This window comes from Oryx dammah, unplaced genomic scaffold (genome assembly GCF_014754425.2).
Source record: "Oryx dammah isolate SB20612 unplaced genomic scaffold, SCBI_Odam_1.1 HiC_scaffold_5, whole genome shotgun sequence".
Lineage (NCBI taxonomy): Eukaryota > Metazoa > Chordata > Mammalia > Artiodactyla > Bovidae > Oryx > Oryx dammah.
The window spans coordinates 77,364,326-77,385,380 of NW_024070189.1; positions in this window are offsets into that span (position 1 = coordinate 77,364,326).

The following is a 21,055-nucleotide window of genomic DNA, read 5'->3' on the forward strand; positions in this document are numbered from 1 at the left end:
TTGTTTACAGCCTCCCAATCTGAGAGGCATGAGATGTTTTAGACTTACAAAAGGCAAATTCTTTGGGGGAGTTAGAAATTATTAGCATACTGGGTTGGTTAGGAATTATATTGGTGAAGGGTTTTTCATTTGTTGGGCTGATGTTTGCTTCTAAATTTCCATGTTCCCTGCCCTTATAATGAATATAACTAACATATAGGAGAGATAGGTATTAACCTTTAAGATTAATCCTGTTAACCTTGGGTTAAATAAATTCCTTTCTTGACTGTAACTCACACACCCTCACCCTATAGGAATGCAACTTTATCTGGAGGGAGGTGCCTGGTTTAAGAAATAAGGTTTTTGGTTATCAGAAAGAAAGGATCATAGAATGTCAGCAGGTCTCACTCATGGCCAGAAGATGACGTAATATCCCTAAGACCCCCGCGTGACTCTGTATTCAATCCTATGTGTAACAAAAGGTATATAAGCAAACCCAAAAATAAAGAAATTGGATCAGTTTCCGGAAAAACTGATTCCACCATGTCACTTCTTTCTTGCTCCCGGTTCTCTGGCTGAATTCAGCCTCCACTAATTCTCCTACTACACTATCCATTTCTAATCTCTCTCTATATCTGTAATTAAATATGTATTTTTCCAAAGACACCGACGCCATCCCTACCTTCGAATTCCCTGGATCCACCGGGGCTGGTCCCCGGCACCCATCTTTGCATTAAATATTCCCTTAGAATCTCTCATTTTCTTGAAGAGATCTCTAGTCTTTCTCATTCTGTTGTTTTTCTCAATTTCTTTGCATTGATCACTGTGGAAGGCTGTCTTATGTCTTCTTGCTATTTGGACTCTGCATTCAGATGGGTATATCTTTTGTTTTTCCCTTTGACTTTGGCTTTTAGCTTTTAGAAGCTTTTAGCGTCTCTTCATTTCTCAGTTATTTGTAAGGCCTCCTCAGACAACCATTTTGCCTTTTTTGCATTTCTTTTACTTGGAGATGGTCTTGATCCCTGCCTCCTCTACAATGTCATGAACCTTCATCCATAGTTCCTCACGCACATTGTCTATCAGACCTAATCCTTTTAATCTATTTGTCACTTCCACTGTGTAGGCATCCCTTGTAGCTCAGTTGGTAAAGAATCTGCCTGCTGTACAGGAGACCCGGGTTCAATCCCTGGGTTGGGAAGATCCCCTGGAGCAGGAAATGGCAACTCATTCCAGTATCCTTGCCTGGAAAATCTCATGGACAGAGGAGCCTGGTAGGCTGCAGTCCCTAGGGTCGCAAAGAGTCGGGCATGACTGAGCAACTAACACTTACTTACTTATTTACTGTATAGTCATAAGGTATTTGATTTAGGCCATATCTGAATGGTGTAGTGGTTTACCATACTTTCTTCAATTTAAGTCTGAATTTGGCAATAAGGAATTCATAATCTGAGCCATAGTCAGCTCCAAGACTTGTTTTTTCTGACTCTATAGAGTTTCTCCATCTTTGGCTGCAAATAATATAATCAATCTGATTTCAGTATTGACCATCTGGTGATGTCCATGTGTAGAGTCTTTTCTTGTGTTGTTGAAAGAGGGTATCTACTATGACCAGTGTGTTCTCTTGGCAAAACTCTGTTAGCTTTTGAACTGCTTCATTTTGTACTCCAAGGCCAAAATTGCCTGTTACTCCAGGTATCTCTTGACTTCCTAGTTTTCCATTCCAGTCCCCTAGAATGAAAAGGACATCTTTTGGGGGTCCTAGTTCTAGAAAGTTTTGTAGGTCTTCATAGAGCCATTCAACTTCAGCTTCTTTAGGATTATTGGTTAGGCACAGACTTGTATTACTGTGATATTGAATAGTTTGCCTTGGACATGAACAGAGATTATTCTGTTGTTTCTGAGACTGCAGCCAAGTACTGCATTTTGGACTCTTCTGTTGCTTGTGATGGCTACTCCATTTCTTCTAAGGGATTCTTACCCACAGTAGTATATATAATGGGCCTCTGAATTAAAGTTGCTCATTGCAGTCTATTTTGGTTCACTGATTCCTAAAATGTTGATGTTCACTCTTGCCATCTCCTGTTTGCCCGCTTCCAACTTACCTTGATTCATGACCCTAACATTCCAGGTTCCTAGGCAATATTGTTCTTTACATCATTGGACTTCTGTCAACTGTCACATCCACAGCTGGGCTTTGTTTTTGCTTTGGCTGTCTCTTCATTCTTTCTGGAGTTATTTCTCCACTGTTCTCCAGTAATATATTGGGCACCTACCAACCTGAGGAATTCATCATTCAGTGTCTTTTTGCCTTTTCATACTTTCTGTCTGGCTTTAGGCCACCCTGATTGACCTGTACACTAGAGGGCACTTTTCTTCACACTTGTTCCCTTCTCTTTTCTTCACACTTGTACCAGGCTTCCCTGGTAGCTCAGATGATAAAGTTTCTGCCCGCAATGAGGAAGGCCTGGGTCTAATCCCTGGGTTGAGAAGATCCCCTGGAGAATGAAATAGCAACCTACTCCAATTCTCTTGCCTGGAGAATTCCATGGATAGAGAAGCCTGGTAGGCTAAAGTCCATGGGATCACAAAGAGTTGGACACAACTGAGCGACTTCACTTTGTACTTTGTACTCATTCCCCTCTCCAGTGGTGTTTTTGTGTTTATCAGGCAAACAGGCTTCCCTGATGGCTCAGGTAGTAAAGAATCTACTGGTAATGCAAGAGTGCCAGGTTCAGATCCCTGGGTCCAGAAGATTCCCTGGATAAGGGAATGGCTACCCACTTCAGTACTCTGGCCTAGAGAATTCCATGGACTACATCAGTTCAGTTCAGTTCAGTCGCTCAGTCGTGTCCGACTCTTTGTGACCCTATGAATCGCAGCACGCCAGGCCTCCCTGTCCATCACCATCTCCTGGAGTTCACACAGACTCACATCCATCGAGTCAGTGATGCCATCCAGCCATCTCATCCTCAGTTGTCCCCTTCTCCTCCTGCCCTGAATCCCTCCCAGCATCAGAGTCTTTTCCAATGAGTCAACTCTTCGCATGAGGTGGCCAAAGTACTGGAGTTTCAGCTTTAGCATCATTCCTTCCAAAGAAATCCCAGGGCTGATCTCCTTCAGAATGGACAGGTTGGATCTCCTTGCAGTCCAAGGGACTCTCAAGAGTCTTCTCCAACACCACAGTTCAAAAGCATCAATTCTTCGGTGCTCAGCCTTCTTTACAGTCCAACTCTCACATCCATACATGACCACAGAAAAAAGCATAGCCTTGACTAGACGGACCTTAGTCGGCAAAGTAATGTCTCTGCTTTTGAATATACTATCTAGGTTGGTTATAACTTTTCTTCCAAGGAGTAAGCGTCTTTTAATTTCATGGCTGCAATCACCATCTGCAGTGATTTTGGAGCCCCCCAAAATAAAGTCTGACACTGTTTCCTCATCTGTTCCCATGAAGTGATGGGATCAGATGCCATGATCTTCGTTTTCTGAATGTTGAGCTTTAAGCCAACTTTTTCACTCTCCTCTTTCACTTTCATCAAGAGGCTTTTTAGCTCCTCTTCACTTTCTGCCATAAGGGTGGTGTCATCTGCATATCTGAGGTTATTGATATTTCTCCTGGCAATCTTGATTCCAGCTTGTGTTTCTTCCAGTCCAGCGTTTCTCATGATGTACTCTGCATATAAGTTAAATAAGCAGGGTGACAACATACAGCCTTGACGTACTCCTTTTCCTTTTTGGAACCAGTCTGTTGTTCCATGTCCAGTTCTAACTGTTGCTTCCTGACCTGCATACAGATTTCTCAAGAGGCAGGTTAGGTGGTCTGGTATTCCCATCTCTCTCAGAATTTTCCACAGTTTATTGTGATCCACAAGAGTCGGACACACCTAAGCAACTTTCACATAAACACACACATGCATACAGCCAAGTGGAGAGATGTCATGAAGAAAGGCAGTATAGCCAATCTTAATTGTCTGGGTCTCAGGGGTAAGGCTTCTCAGGCATCTGCCCTTCATGTGTCAGACTACCTCTAATGGTCTGGGCAGAGGATGAAGGCGGTGAGGGAATTAAGCTTTCTGTGAGAAGAGAATTTCAAAGCAGCAGGAACAGTCAATGCAAAGATTTAGAGACTTGTCTGTTATGTTCAAGGTACATCATGGAGACCAGTTTGGCCTGAATGGAGTTCGAGATGTGGCTAGTAAAAAGGTAAATCAGAGATATAACTGTGCAGTCACACAGTGCAAGACCTTGGACATCACTACTGACTCTGATTGATAAGAAAAGTATTGCAGAATTCCAAATAGGGAAGTGATTTGATTTGACTTTTGCTTTAAAAGGATTATTCATGCTGCTGAGAAAAAGTAAAATCAGCATGAATGCTTAGGAAGCTAGTATTAAAAACTAGAAAAAGTTGGGGGCTGCTCAGAATAGAATATGGGCCGTAGTGGCTGTGGATAAAGTTTGAAATCCAGCCAGCATGATATTCTAATGGATCTCAGATGTGCAGTGTGAATGTAACATAATGTATTCATAGAATTTTCAAATAATATGTATCTTCAATGAAAAGAACAAATCAATAAGACAGTATAGAATCATTTTTAAATGAAAGAAAGGATAAAATAACACTGAAGAAGGGCCAGAAGTCAGTTTAAAAAATGCTTGGAACCTGGTAGGGATTTAAGGCAAAGTATTAATATATCTGTCTCAACTAAACATATTATTCTCTTTTATTAACATTTTCTCCAACTTGATTCAGAAAATGTGCAGTTTTATGATATGCATAATTCATACACTGAAAAAAGGAGTATCTATGAAAAGATGCATCAAGAAATTTCAAAGTTTAATAGATCTGGTCCTAGGATTAGTAATGAAGAATAATACATGGAAAAATTATAAAGTGTGACAGTAAAACACAAACAAGTTTAATTATATGAGTAATTAAAGTAGCAGTAATTAAAATCAAGGAGGATGCCAAATCACGAAACTGTCACCTAGCAATAATATTATCCAGATGTAATTTCCTATATAAAATCAGAGAAAAGAGAATTTCTAAACATAGTATTATTGATGCTAATATTTGGCAAATTATTACAGAAAATACAGAGAATTATGGGCAATATATTTTAAAATAATAGTTATGTGTTAAATTTTCTTCTCTACAGGGCATACCTTTCTTTCAAGTATATATATGTATAATGTTTACACAAATGGTTACAAGTGTTATACATACCTAATGAACAAATTACTAAGTCAACACTGCAATGATTGAATATTTGTAAAATATTAAAATGATTATGACACAGTCGTGTATGCTTCTAAATCTATGTTTCTGAAACAAAGAATATAAACGTGATTAAAGAATTTTAAAATTGCAATTACAGAACTATGGAAGTATTCATTACACTGAAAGGTAAATATAATGGAGAAAAAAAGGTAAAATTTTAAACTATATGGCTGAATTTTCCAAAATATACCTTAGTAAAATAGTAAAATATATAGAAAATTTGGTAAGAGAAAAAATAGAATAAGAATATTTGGTTTCTTAATTTATTTTAGGAAAAGTTTAATTCTTCAGATTTTTCTTACTAATTTTTAGATAGCAATGTTTTAAAATTTTATTTTATTGTAGGAAGAGCCCGTAGCTTGACAAATTTCTAATAAATTTGTATGTATGTGATATAGTATTATTAACTATATGTACATTGTTGTACACCAGGTCATTGAAACTTACTCATCTTGCTTAACCACGACTTTATATCCACCTTCTTAGGAACTCCTCAATTCCCTGATTTCCCACCCCTGACAACCACCATGCCATGCTTTAATTTCATGAATTTGACTGTTTTAGATGTCTCATCTAGGTATAATCATGCAGTATTTATTTTTCTGTGACTGGTTTGTTTCACAGCATAATGTTCTCAAAATTTACCTATGTTGTAGCAAATTGCAGAATTTCCTTTTTGCTGAGATTGTGTTTCATTTCACATATTTATCAGATATTTATCACATACCTTTTATTCACATATAATTGACATATAATATTATGTTAGTTTCAAGTATCCAGCATAATAATTAAAAATTTGGTCTCTCCTGGTAGCTTAGCTGGTAAAAAAAAAAAAAATCCACCTTGCAATGCAGGAGACCCCAGTTTGGTTCCTGGGTTGGGAAGATCCACTAGGGAAGGGGTAGCCCAGTGTTCTTGGGCTTCCCTTGTGGCTCAGCTGGTAAAGAATCTGCCTTCAATGTGGGAGACCTGAGTTCAATCCCTGGGTTGGGAAGATCAACTGGAGAAGGTAACAGCTAACCACTCCAGTATTCTGGCATGAAGAAATCCATGGTCTGTGTAGTCCATGTGGCTGCAAAGAGTTGAAAACAACTGAGCAACTTGAAGTAACAAACAAATATTATGTTAGTTTTGAGTACCCAGCATAATAATTAAAATTTTGTACAATAAATCAAGTTAACATTTATCATCATGTTTTGTTATAAAAAGTTTTTATGTAAATAGATTTTCTATCTTAGCAACTTTCAAATATGTGATACAGCATTAAAAATAGTCACCTTGCTGTATATTACATCCCCTTGACTTACTTCTGGAGAAGGCAATGGCACCCCACTCCTGTACTCTTGCCTGAAAAATCCCATGGACGGAGGAGCCTGGTAGGCTGCAGTCCATGGGGTCACTAAGAGTCGGACACGACTGAGCGACTTCACTTTCACTTTTCACTTTCATGCATTGGAGAAGGAAATGGCAACCTACTCCAGTGTTCTTGCCTGGAGAATCCCAGGGACGGTGGAGCCTGGTGGGCTGCTGTCTATGGGGTCGCACAGAGTCAGACACGACTGAAGTGACTTAGCAGCAGCAATAGCAGCAGTTGACTTACTTATTTTACACCATAATTTCTGCCTTCTGGTCTTGTTAACCCATTTTGTCCACACCCAAACCCCAGACTCTGGCAAGCTCCAATATGTTCTCTGTAATTATGAACTCTTTGCTCTTATTTTTGTTTTAGATTTCACATATAAGTGAAATCATACATGATTGGTCTTTCTCTGTCTGACTTATTTCACTTAAAATAATGTCCTCGAGGACAGTGTTGCCACAAATGGTAACTTCCCTTCTTTTTCATGGTTGAATATTTTTCCACTGTGTGTGTGTGTGTGTATCTCACATGTACGTTATCCACTCATCCATTGATGGACACTACGGTTGTCTCCACATCTTGGCTATTGTAACTAATGCTGCAGAGAACATGGGAGTGCATATACCTTTGCAAGTTAGTGTTTTCTTTTTCTATAAATAGAACCACAGAAATAAAATCGCTGAATCATATGGTAGTTTTGTTTTTAATTATCTGAAAAATCCCCATACTCTTTTCCATGTGGGCTGCACCAATTTACATTCCCATGAACAACGAATGACAATTCCCTTTTTTCTATATGCTTGCTAACTCTTGCTATTTCTTTTTGATAATAGCCATTCTGACAGGTGTGAGGTAATATCACTAGTTTGATTTGTATTTCCCTCATTATTAGTGATGGTCAGCACCTTATATGTACCTGTTAGCCATTTGTATGTCTGCTTTGGGAAAATGTGTATTCAGGTCCATTTCCCAATTTTTAGTCACATTTTTTGATACCTTATAGTTCAGATGGTTAAAAAAAAAAATCTACCTGCAGTGCAGGAGACCCAGGTTGATCCCTGGGTTGGGAAGATCCTCTGGAGAAGGGAATGGCTACCCACTCCAGTATTCTTGCCTGGAAAATTCCATGGACAGAGGAGCCTGGTATCTACAGTCTATAGGGTTGCAAGGAGTCGAACATGACTGAGTGACTTTCACTTTGATCTTTGCTATGGAGTTGTATGAGTCTTTTATACATTTTAGATATTAACCCCTTATCAAATATAAGGTTTTCAGATATTTTCTCCCATTTATTGTGTTTCCTTTTCATTTTGTTGATGGATTCCTTTGCTGTGCAGAAGCTTTTCAGTTTCACCTTGTCCTCAGTCAGTTCAGTCACTCAGTTGTATCTGACTCTTTGAGACCCCATGGACTGCAGCACACCGGGCTTCCCTGTCCTTAATCATCTCCTGGAACTTTCTCAAACTCATGTCCATCAAGTCTGTGACGCCATCCGACCACCTCATCCTCTGTTGTCCCCTTCTCCTCCTGCCTTCAATCTTGCCCGGCAGTGCTTATTGGTCTTTTGGCTAAGATCAAGTGTGGATCTTGTCTGACTTGTTTATTTTTGCTTTTGTCGCCTTGACCTTTGGTGTCAAATCTGAGAAACCCACTAGTCACAAGAGCCAGATGATCAAGAGGTTTCCTCTAGGTGAAAGCCTCTTAAACCAGGGTGCCATATGTACAAATTGAGGCACCGGACACATGGTAAAGCCCCCCTCCAGGACATAGTGGGGCTCTGGAGTGCTACATAGGAGAGCCATTAGCCCTCAGATGTGTATTTAATCGGAGGCCTGCTCCACAAGCAGCATCTATGAAGATAGGCTAATAAATAGGCCTCTTTCTCAGAAAGATCGGGCTCCTGGGTCCATTGCTTCTCACTCTTCCTGGAGGGTGGTGCCCTACTGATGTTGAAAGCATGAGGAGAAGGGGACAACAGAGGATGAGATGGTTGGATGACATCACTGACTCAATGGACATGAGTTTGAGCATGTTCTGGGAGACGGTGATGGATAGGGAAGCCTGGCGTGCTGCAGCCCATGGGGTCGCAAGGAGTCAGACACAACTGAGCAACTGAACTGAACTGAGGGTGGTAGCCCTTTAATGACTCTTTCCTTGTTAGTTACAATCCTGTGACACTGTGTGGGTGTGTGGAAGCCGCCACAACCAGGTGTCTGACCTTGAGTTTCAGAGACAAGGATACAAGCCCCTGACAGGGATACAAGCCCCTTTCTGGGATACACTGGTGAACTGCAGAGGCAGAAGGAGAAGGCAACATTGTGTCCACCAGCCTCTGTTCCCTGAGAGGAGCTCCAAAGGCTCCTAGGGATTATTGCCTCTTACTAGGCCCTGTGGGAAAGCGGAGAATCCCAGAGATGGGGGAGCCTGGTGGGCTGCCATCTATGGGGTCACACAGAGTCAGACATGACTGAAGCGACTTAGCAGCTGCAGCAGCAGCAGACCCTGGTGGAAGTAGTTGTTTAGAAACTCTTCCTGCATTGGTTACAGTTCTCTGGGATCCTCTAGCATGAGCTCTGCTGGCCACCAGAGCTAAGAAATCTAGAGATAATACCCAGATAGCAGTCACAAACATCAGGGCACCAGAGGAGGTTACACACACCTTTACAGGATATGCCCGAAGCTTGACCACAGCAGCAGAAGAGTGTGAAGTTGATCCCTGCTTGGTTGACCCCGGTCCTCAGTGGACCCCTAGTTATGTGTCAAACTAGATGCCTGCCTGTGTGTTCATAGCTTTTAGATAAACACATAAGCCACTTTAACATAAAGTTTGTGCGACTCTTCTTCTTTGCTTGGTCTTGGTAGGAGTGAGGATGAGCATGCTGTCTCTAGGAGCTATTTCCTTGCTTCTCTCTAACCTGGTGGGTCTTGGGGATAGGAGCCCCGTTTGTTTTCAAAGCTAGAAATTTGGGGGAGTTAACCTCTCTCAGGTGCAGACTCTTAAAAGCTGTGGCGCCCAGTGTGGGATCCAAACTCTACAACTCCTCACAGAGAAACTCCAGGGTGAGTCTCCTCCAGGTGGTGTGTCAGCGGTGCTGGGGTTGGTTAGTGTTTATCGGGTGATCGTGTCTCATCCTCTCCTACCTGCTTAAATGTGTGTGCGTGCGTTTTTTCTCATTTTCCTGATGTATAAGAGTGGCTCAAATAATTTTTAAGCTTTTTCAGAGGTAACTGTCCCTATGTAGCAGAATATTTGGTGTATTTGTGGAAGGAAGTGAGTTCAGGGTCTTTTTGTGTTACCATCTTCAACTGGAGCCTGTATCACACTTCATTTTCCCCTTCATCTGTCAATAGGCATTTAGATGTTTTCATGTCTTGGCTATTGTGAATAGTGCTGCAATGAACATAAGAGTCTTAAAAACTCTTCAAAATCCTGATTCAATCCTTTTAGATAAATATGGAGAAGTGGGATTGTGCTGGATTATGTGGGGTATTTCTATTTTTAATTTTTTGCAGAACATCCTCACTTCTTTCCATAGAGGCTGAACTTTTTTGTGTTTCCACCAACAGTGCACAGGTGATCCAGTTTCTCCACATCCTTCCAACACTTGGCTTTTGTAGTACTCTTGCCTGGAAAATCCCATGGATGGCAGAGCCTGGTAGGCTGCAGTCCATGGGGTCGCTAAGAGTTGGACACGACTGAGTGACTTCACTTTCACTTTTCACTCTCATGCACTGGAGAAGGCAATGGCAACCTACTCCAGTGTTCTTGCCTGGAGAATCCCAGGGACGGGGGAGCCTGGTGGGCTGCCGTCTATGGGGTCGCAGAGAGTCGGGCACGACTGAAGCAACTTAGCAGCAGCAGCAGCATCCTGATAGATGAGAGGTGGTATCTCGTGGTTTTGATTTGCATTTCCATGATGATCAGTGATGTTGAACTTTTTTCCATATACTTGTCTTTTTGTATGTCTTCCTTAAAGTAATGACTCTCAAGTTCTTAGCCCATTTTCCAATTGATTTACAAATGTTGTTGCTGCTGAGTTATAGGAGTTTCTTATATGTTTTAAAGATTAAGATCTTATTAGATAAATATTTTGCAAATATTTTTTCTCATTCTATAGGCTGTTTTATCATTTGGTTGATTATTTACTGTGCAGAAGAGAATAAAAATTATTATAATTAAAATTGAAAGGGATATTCTAATAAGCAGGTGTGGGAATTAAATATTTTATATTATATTAATCATTTTAAATTGCCAAATAGGTAATTTGAAAGATGATACATGCAGTTATAATAATAACATTAAAAGTCTAAGAACAAACTCATTACATTGTAATAATACCTTGAGTTTCTTAGAAGCACATTATTTTCGTTAAACCACAGCCCAAATATCAGTTAGACTTCCAACTTTGAGGCAATAGGAACTTCGCATATTATGTATACTATTTGAATTTTGACAATAACATTGAAAGCTACAAAATGTATTTTAAGAAGTTGGTAATACTCAAATATCCAAACTCACCACAGTATAGGACACTGCTTGCCACAAAAACAACAACAACAAAAAACTTTAATTTAAAGTATCCAAACAATATTTATATAGACATATACATATATAAAACTAATTTATCAAATACACTTCTGAACACTTTAATTTTAAATTGAACAGCAACTTTATTAAGACAAAGACATGAAACTAGGAAGAAATGATTGAAATATTTGCTATACATTCAAGTCAAAGGTGTTTATTAAAGAAAATATAGAATTGAAAGGAAAATGAAACAACAACCAGTATCACCAGTCATTAATATCCAAAATTTTTGTGGGATTCCTAGTTACCCACATCTTATATAAAGAAAAAATATAAATGTAGCCCATCATATCATCAAGCTACTAAACAAAAATCATATACTAGTGTCAATAGATACAGAAAGATATTTTGAAAAAACCCAACACTTTCTCAGTACTAACTGTGAATAGAGAGAAACCTTTTTAACTTGATAAAGATATATACAAAATTACATATATGTCACATTTTAAGGTTAGAAACTTGAAATTTTCCCACTTGAATCAGGGACAAGGCAAGATATTCCTTCTCATCACTCCTTTTCAACATTATACCGTTAAGTGTTAGCTAATACAGTAAGACTCAAAAAGAAATACATGATATACAGATATGGAAGGAAAAAATAAAATTATCTTTATTCACAAATGACATGATCTTCTCTGCAGAAAATCCAAAAAAATTGACCCAAGAAACTCCTCGCACCAATATGTGATTCATTATAGGAAGCAAAGAGGGATAAATATGAGAACAGAGGATTTTTAGGTTAGCAAAAATACTCTGTGATATAATAGTGATGGATATATGTCCCTGTACCTTTGTCCAAACACAGAATGTACAGCACCAAGGGTGAAACTTAAGGTAGACTATTGACTTTGCCTGATTATAATGTGTCGATGTAGGTTCATCCATTTTAACCAATGTACTTACCACTCTGACTGAGGATGTTGATAGTGGAAAAAGCTCTGCATGTGTGGAGGCAGAAAGCATATGGAAATCTCTGTGCTTTTCCCTTTAATTTTGCTGTGAGTCTGAAACGGCTCTAAAATAATTGTCTTTTTTTTCAATTATACTTTAGGAGATAAAATGAATATCCAGACAATGTATCACTTATGTTATAGGCCCAGTAATCAGACAGCTGAGTCATTAGGAAGTTCTAGTTTTAGTTTTTTAAGGATACTTCATACTGTTCTACCTAGTGGCTGTATCAATTTACATCCCCACCAGCAATACAAATGAGGATTCCCTTTTCCTCACACTCCCTCCAGCACTTATTTTTTGTAGATTTTTTGATCATGGCCATTCTGACCAATATAAGATGATACCTCATTGTAGTTTTGATTTATATTTCTCTAATAATTTGTGATATCGTACATTTTTTCACTTGCCTCTCCTTAGAGAAATGTCTGTTTAGGTCTTCTGCCCATTTTTTGATTGGAGACTCTTGGAAATATGCTTGTTTGCCTCTCTAGCTGTATATAATTTAAATATAGATTAAAAAACACTGAGTATTAGTATGGCTTAAGTTTATCAAATATTTTATGTTTTATTATCATTCATTACTCTTGAGTTATGATCATTATTCCCATGACCAATAATAATGTACCTATTAAACTTATCATCTTGGTAAATATACTAATATCCTGTACTTTTCTCCTTACTAAAAAACATATTTTTTATAATATCATTTATCTTTCCTTGCTGTGTATAGAACTAAATTTAAATCCTATATAAATACAAAAAAGAATTGTATATACATCAACAATACTGTATGAGGAAGTAAGTAACACAAGTAGAAATTTAATTTTTCCAGCTGGAAGAATCTGGGTCAAATGGCCAAATAAAAAGTGTCCTCTTATTAAAAATAATAATAATAATAATGGCCTCTGAAGCTAATATAATTTTGAATACCTTCAAAATAACTTTACATATTTGTATATGCATATGTATAAATATATGTACTTATATATGTAAATATATACACATGCACACAGAAATGGCTTCATCTCATTTTTAAGTAGAAGAAACATTTATTTCAAAGAATACAAATATAAATTAGATCTCTTGATATAGTTTAAGTGTGATTTTATAGTAAATAAATTCTTAAATATGTTTGGCTTGCATATAATAAAATGCAATGTAAATGAATTTATATATGAAATTATAGTTTATTGCTTTTAAATTTTGGTGTTCATCATTATCACCAAAGGAAATTGTTAAATTTCTAGTTCTAGCTTCATATCTTTTTAATTATATCTTAAATACTGCACTGAAAGTGATTTTCTTAATTATTGTTTCACTTTGTTATTTTCAACAGTGATTCTTTTTAAAATCTTAAATTGGAGGTACTTATTTAATCCTGGGTTGGAAAGATCCCCTGGAGAAGGGTATGGCAACCCACTCCAGTATTCCTGTCTGGAGAATTCTATGGACAGGGGAGCCTGGTGGGCTACAATCCATGGGGTCGTAAGGAATTGTACATGACTGAAATGACTTAGCACATACACACTTACTTAATATTGATATGTAGATCCCAGGTAAGCCATTGAATATCTGAGTTTGGAGTTATCATTCAGGAGGTGCATAAATCCATTCCACCAGATAAGGGCATCAAAGTAGAGCAGTTTTAGTAGAATGATGAAGACTTACACCAAACTGGATTATAAACATTGTCAGAATTTGCTAGAAAGAGATGTGAAGGATAGAGATGACCATATAGAAGGAGAAATTAGTAATAGAAAAGAGAGACAAATTACTAAGAAAAAGGAATTGAAAAGGTAGGAAAAATGGGATTGATGTTTAAAGTGGAAGGGAAAATACTGATAGAAAAATAAATATATTTGGTTTCAGGAAAAAACTTGAGAATTCCTGTCTATAATTATAGTCTTATTACCTCATTAAATTATAAAGTAAGTCATTATTCAGTTTATATTTACTTTTAAAAATATTAAAATTGCTAATAATTCCCATTAATATTTTTCTGTATTTCACAAGTGTTGGAATCTAGCAATTCGTTCTTATACTAACCACCCCACACTAAGGCATCTTTTACAGACAATGAATTTTGAGAAAGATATTTTTCATGACTTGTATACTGTGGCCCAAGCAATTTAACATATTTTAAATACTTTACTATTTTACTTTTTATATACTTCAGTGTATTTGCCCTGGAGAAGAAGTAAAACTAAAAGACATTTGTTCCTAATCCCAAGATCTAAAAATTTTATTTGATTCTGGATTCTGGAAAAATGTTACTATATTTTACTTAAAATGTTCTTTGCTAAAATGTCACTGGTCACACACATTTAGGGATAGAAGATGGCCATGGATGTCATTTTGTTAAGATCAAGCTTTTCTCACTTAGGATATCGCCTCCATTTGTCCCTTGACAATTTGTTGCAAGTCTCACATCCCTCAGTTCTTTGTGTTAGCACTTTTAAAAGCATCATAAATGGAAATATTCAGGGATGATGACATTTTGGGTTATTTTCAACTGCTTACATTTTAGCATATATTCATCAAATTAACTTTTTCCCCAAAATTCAAAGGAGATGAAATAGGACTGGTCTAATTTGAAATAGATTGAATTAAGACACCAGAAAAGGCCTAGGAAAATGGGTTACTGATTGGGGAATACAGGCTCATAGGAGAGAAACCTTCGAAACTTGAGCTTCCAAGAATAGTTTGAGACAGGCACTGAGTGTTTAACAAGAACAGAGAGAGGACAATAATTCATGAGTTTATAGATATTTAACTTGTACTAGCAGTTAAGTGGTATTATGTATTATTTTCAGTATGCAGTATTTAAGGCACTTTCTGACTCCAGTCTACCTCTCCTAGAGTCTTTTGCTCCTCTCTTCTTCACTTGGTCTAGACAAGTTTGTTTTATTCTCTTCTTCTCTCTCTCTCTCTTTTTTTTTTTCTCTTCTTGTCTCTATCCTTTCACACACACTGGTATCTTTACCATTCTTCCATCACTCTCAGTGATTCTTACAGTCTCAAAATCTCTTCCAAAGAGAAACCATCACTGACCCACATCTAAATTTATTCCTCCAGGCTTCTCTATAACTGCAGGGTATTTTTGCCTTTCTTCCAAAATCTTTTTTAAAAAAGTTAAATTGTATATTCATTTGTTGCATTGACTAAGACCTGTCTCTCTTATTAAACTGTAAGCCTTATTTTCTGAGTTCACCACTGTATACTCAGTGCATACTGCCTGATCAATATTTATTGAATTAGTGAATGAATGAATAGCAGAACATCTTTAGGTTTAAAAAGTTAGTATGAAATAGAGACACACAACTCCCATATTTCCACTGCATCCCTACAGTGACTTTGAAGAAATTCTGAGGGACAGGAGGTATGTGAAAAAGGTGGCTTGACTCTAGCAAGGTCAGATTTTTATCCATTATTTTGGTTATAAAGTGACTAATCAAAGTTAACTTGACATTTTTGATATATTATTTGCATTTATATTTTTTCATATAATTATTTGACTGAAATTTTAAGTTCATTGTAAGAAATAGTAATGTATAGTGTTCAGTTCAGCTACTCAGTTGTATCTGACTCTTTGCAACCCCATGAACTGCAGCACACCAGACTTCCCTGTCCTTTACTATCTCCCAGAGCTTGCTCAAACTCAGGTCCACTGAGTCAATGATACCATTCAACCATCTCATCCTCTATTGCCTTCTTCTGCTCCTGCTTTCAATTTTTCCCAGCACCAGGGTCTTTTCCAATGAGTTGACTCTTCACATCAGGTGGCCAGAGTATTGGAGCTTCAGCCTTAGCGTCAGTCCTCGCAATTAATATTCAGTACTTTTTCCTAAGTTGACTGCTTTGATCTCCTTGATGTCCAAAGGAGCCTGAAGTCTTTTCAACACTACATTTCAAAAGCATCAACTCTTCAGTGCTCAGCCTTCATTATGGTCCAACTCTCATATGTGTACATGACTACTGGCAAAACCATAGATTTGACTATATAAACCTTTGTTAGCAAAGTGATGTGTCTGATTTTTAATACGCTGTGTAGGTTGTTCATATCTCTTCTTCCAAGGAGCAGGCATCTTTTAATTTCATGGCTGCAGTCACTGTCAGCATTGATTTTGGAACCCAAGAAAAAAAATTTCTGTTATTATTTCCTTTTTTCCCCATCTATTTGCCATGAAGTGATGGGACCAGATGCCATGATCTTGGTTTTTTAAATACTGAGTTTTAAGCCGGCTTTTTCACTCTCTTCTTTCTTTCACTTTCATCAGGAGGCTCTTTAGATCCTTTTCACTTTCTGCCATAAGGGTGGTATTATCTGCATATCTGAGGTTATTGACATTTCTCCCAGCAGTCTTGATTCTAGCTTGTTTTTCATCCATTCTGGCATTTCTCATGATATACTGTGCATATAAGTTAAATAAGCAGGGTGACAATATACAGCCTTGACATACTGCTTTCCCAATTTGGAACCAGTCCATTGTTCCATGTCTGGTTCTAACTGTTGTTTTTTGGCTGGCATACAGGTTTATCGGGAGGAAGGTAAGGTGGTCTGTATTCCCATTTCTTTAAGAATTTTCCACAGATTGTTGTGATATATACAGTCAAAGGCTTTAGCATAGTCAATGAAGCAGAAATAGATGTTTTCCTGGAATTCTTTGATTTTTCTATGACCCAGCAGATGTTTGCAATTTGATTTCTGATTCCTCTGTATTTTCTAAATCCAGCTTGTACATCTGGAAGTTCTCGGTTCATGTATTACTGAAGCCTAGCTTGAAGGATTTTGAGCATTACCTTGCTAGTATGGGAAATGAGTGCAGTTTTGCGGTATTTTGATTATTCTTTGGCATTGCTTCTCTGGGATTGGAATGAAAACTGACCTTTTCCAATCCTGTGGCCACTGCTGAGTTTTCCAAATTTGCTGGTATATTGAGTGTAGCACAGCATCATCATTTAGGATTGGAAATAGCTCAGCTGGAATTCCTTCACCTCCACTAACTTTGTTCATAGTGATACTTGCTAAGGCCCACTTGACTTCCTTCACACCCCAGGTTATCTGGCTCTAGGTAAGTGATCACACCATCGTATTTATCTGGTTCACAAAGATCATTTTTTGGATAGTTCTTCTGTGTATTCTTGCCTCCTCTTCTTAACATTTTCTGCTTCTGTTAGGTCCAAACCATTTCTGTCCTTTATTGTGCCCATCTTTGCATGAAATGTCCCCTTGGTATCTGTAATCTTCTAGGTATACAGAAATATATACCTCCAAATATCCATTTGTAACTTTGGAACTAACAGTTGGGCATTCTGGCTCCTTAGTTCAAGTCATAAATGTCTATGTCAAATATGAAGAAAAGTACTTCTTTACAAGTGATTTGTTCTTGACTTTCTCCAAAGGACCAATTATTTTAAATTCACTTTTTTTCTTTTTTTTTGAAAATACAAACCAGCCCAGATAAGATATTGACAATGCAGAATATCTTTGAAGTAAATAAGGCAGGTTTCAAAAATTCTGAAATGATTCCTCCTTTGATTCTAAGTAATCTTTTCTCTCTGAAGTTGTATGGTACCTCTTACCTGTTGATGTGTAGAATGATAGCTATATGCTGTCAGGCTGTATAATTACTTGTAGCATAGGACATTAAACATAGTGGACATTGTTTTTAAAAATGTGTACTTGTGTTGTTTTTTTAAATTAAGGTGGTTAATCTTTGTCATGTAAAATGTGGACATAAGGAAAAATTTACCGTGAAAGGCTTACAATTAGTATACGCATTCCGCAACCCACAACCCCAGTCTCTCCATTACATGCAGTGATGTGTGCTGATCTAGGCACCACTAGAGACTATGGAATGTGCCCCAGTAAAAGGATGTGGTCTCATTGTACATAATTACAGGAGAATTAGGGGCCAGTGTAACAAGGGAGGAGGGCATGGCAACCCACTCCAATATTCCTGCCTGGAGAATCCCCATGGACAGAGGAGTATGGCAGGCTACGGTCCGTGGGGTCGCAAGGAGTCAAACATGACTGAGCAACCAAGCACACTACAATGTAACGAGGAGGATTTTCTTTGCTGGAGAAATGGCCTTCTTTAAAAGGAGTACTAGCCAGTTCAGGGATGAGGAATTTGCATAAAATACATCATCTGTCTGATCGACACTTGTTCTTCTGTTGAGTTGGCTCAGCTCTATCTGAGAGAAAAAACAGGGGGAATTTTTTTTTTTTTTTTAAGGAATTAGTGTAATCCAGGAGAGGAAATTATTTTCATGTAGGAAGTATAGAAAGCACAATAAATTACAGGGAGATACCGAAATTATGACAGGAAAAAGAAGTAGTATCACTAATATCTATCTCTCATCACATAATCAAATGATTGAAAATATTAAAGGTAAGCAAAGAATTCACCAGTAGCAAGACAAAACAGTTTTAAAAATATAGACCCTTAAAAAGTAAACGGCTAAAAGAGGTTGTAGCAGATGACTTTCATCAGTTTTGGCAAAGACACACAATGGTGGGGTGAGTGAATAAGGTTAAAGCCTTGCCAAGCTTGTAATTTCATAGACAGACCACATAACGAGCCAACACATGACTTAACCCTGCATGAGTAGCCATAGTGCTCTGCTCCTGGAAGGTTCCCTAAGTATCATCAGGATGAAGATGATATTAAGGTCTTAGTTGAGAAAGCATCAAGGAGAATTTCCCTAAATTATATCAGAGCAAATAGAAGTATTGAAAAGAATTGTTCATATTAAGGATTTAAATAATAAAAAGAAATGCAAAGCAAATTTGAAAACATACTAAATACAAAATGCATGTGTGTGCACTGTTGGGGGAAATATAACTGAAAACACTACTCCAAACCAGAAAGCCATCCACAAAGACAGAGGAGACAGAAACCACTTGTATTGTGGAATAAGCATTAAACCACAATGTCACACAGGTCACTGGCTCCCAGTTTACTGATGCAAAAACAAAGGAATCTCACTTCCTTATATAGCCCAGCAGAGAAGACACATTAAATATTTGTGTTCAAGATATACAACTAGTCGTTGAGTAAGAGGGCTTGACAGTACCATTCGTCACATATAGGTCATCCTGACTTTACCTAATATTTGGAATGACCATCTGTATTAGCCTATCGGCTTAATACAGGAGAAAAATAACTTCTCATATCTCTATGACAGAAAGTAGCTTTGGAACTTGGAGCAAAGATGAGGTTCCTACTGTCTCACAGACACTGGGGTATAGAGGTGGTATCTTTTGATATTTACATTTCAAAGAGTTGGCTCCCAGGTTCTTGAGAAAGACATATCTGGGTCTCAGAGCTGACAAAAGGCCTATCTGGTGCTCTAAGTAGGAAGTTTGTTTGGCACTGTCAAAGGGGATAGGCTCAGTTTATTCTTGAAAAGCCTAAGGAAAACCATAGATATCTGCCATGTATTTTATAATGTGTCTATGTTTCTATTTTGTTGTTGTCCTGTCACTAAGTGTGTCTGACCCTTTGTGACCCCATAGACTGTAGAATGCCAGGCTCCCCTGTCCTTCACTATCTCCCAGAGTTTGCTCAAACTCATGTCCATTGAGTTGGAGATGCCACCCAACCATCTCATTTTCTGTCACTCCCTTCTCCTCCTGCCCTCAGTATTTCCCAGCAGGCTCTTTTCCTGTGAGTCAGCTCTTCACGTTAGGTGGCCCAAGTATTAGAGCTTCAGCATCAGTCCCTCCAGTGAGTATTCAGAATTGATTTCCTTTAGGATTGACTGGTTTGATCTTGTTGTCCAAGAGAATCTCAAGAGTCTTCTCCAACACCAGAATTCAAAATCATCAATTCTTCAGCACTCAGCTTTCTTTATGATTCAACTCATCTGTACATGACTACTAGAAAAACCACAGCTTTGATGTCTCTGCTTTTAAATATGTTGTTTAGGTTTGTCATAGCTTTTCTTCTTTTAAAAGGAGCGAGCATCTTTTAATTTCATGGTTGCAGTCACTCTCTGCAATGATTTTGGAATTCAAGAAAACAAAATCTGCCACTGTTTCCACTTCTACCCCTTCTATGTGTCATGAAGTGATGGGACCAGATGCCACAATCTTAGTTGTTTAATGTTGAGCTTTAAGCCTACTCTTTCACTTTCATCAGGAGGCTCTTTAGTTCCTCTTTGCTTTCTGCCATTAGGGTGGTATCATCTGCAAATCTGAAGTTGATATTTCTCCCAGCAATATTTCTACTTAGAATTACATAATTTAATTCACTGTAATAAACATAAACTGTATCACATATAGAAATTTTTTAAAAAGGAAAAAATTTTAAATGAAAAAGTAAACTCATCAATAGTTGACTTTCTAAAATTGTCCCATTTATTATACTTTATTCAGGACACCTCAAAAAGATTTCAGTTGTTTGTGGTAATATAAAATTGGTGAATAGTTGTTTTTAGAGGTGTTAAATTTTTCATTAATTTATCCTTACTACTTGCAAAAGATAAATTGTAAGTTTGGAAAAGATTAATTTTTTAAATTTATATATACTTATTTTTGTCATATTTACCATTGCCACACTGTCTTAAATATTCTTCAGTTTCTCCTGGATTGAATTATTCTCTGTCTTCTATGAAGTTCGCTAACTATAGCTCATAGCTTTAAGGTTTATTCTTTCTTTTTTGCCTTGTCTTCTCACCTGAACTTATGCCAGTTTACTTCTTGCAGAAGTAATGTATAATGAAACAGCTCTTATGGAAAGTCACATTTGCTTTTCAGGACAACAACTTTCCAATTGAAAGCTATGGAAGCAGCCTATAAAGCAATTTTCTATGGCTCCCAGAGAGTTGTTGTTTTTTTTTTTTTTTAAACATCTGCAATGATGGCCTCTGGGACCTGAAGATAACA